General features: G+C 60.0%; 1 protein-coding gene across 1 annotated transcript in view; it reads left to right on the plus strand.

The window, feature by feature from the left end:
* The window catches only part of LOC125487659 (fos-related antigen 1-like), a 26,571-nt gene that overhangs the window by 22,902 nt on the left and 3,186 nt on the right, over nt 1–483 (plus strand). The window lies entirely within an intron of this gene.

Consider the following 483-nt stretch of genomic DNA (forward strand, 5'->3'; position numbering starts at 1 on the left):
GGGGGGGGAGTGAGGGGTTGTGAGAGGGGGAAGAGTGAGAGAGGGTGAGGAGGGGAGGGGGTAGAGAGGGAGGCTGGGAGGTGGGGAGTGAGTGGGGAAGTGAGGGGGGAGTGAGAGGGGAGGGGGGAGAAGGAGGCAGGGAGAGTGGGAGAGGGTTATGGGGGCAGAGGGGTGAGAGGGAGAGGGTGGGAGAGGGAGAGGAAGGGAGGGAGAGAGGGGAGAGGGAGAGGGTGGGAGAGATGGGGGAGAGAAGGAAGGAGGGAGAAAGGGAGTGAGAGGGAGGGAGGAGAGAGAGAGATGGGAAGGAGAGGGAGGGATAAGGTGAGGGAGAGAGCGGGAGAAAGAGAGGGAGGGAAGGGAGAGAGAGAGAGGGAGGAAGCGAAGAAGAGACAGCCAGTGAGAAATTCTTCACCATCTGTCACAACAAATTCTAGGTCAAGGATCCTCCCACTCCCCATAAAACAAACCGCTGTCTGTCCTTGT

The sequence above is a fragment of the Rhincodon typus genome, chromosome 43, assembly GCF_021869965.1.
Source record: "Rhincodon typus isolate 14 chromosome 43, sRhiTyp1.1, whole genome shotgun sequence".
Lineage (NCBI taxonomy): Eukaryota > Metazoa > Chordata > Chondrichthyes > Orectolobiformes > Rhincodontidae > Rhincodon > Rhincodon typus.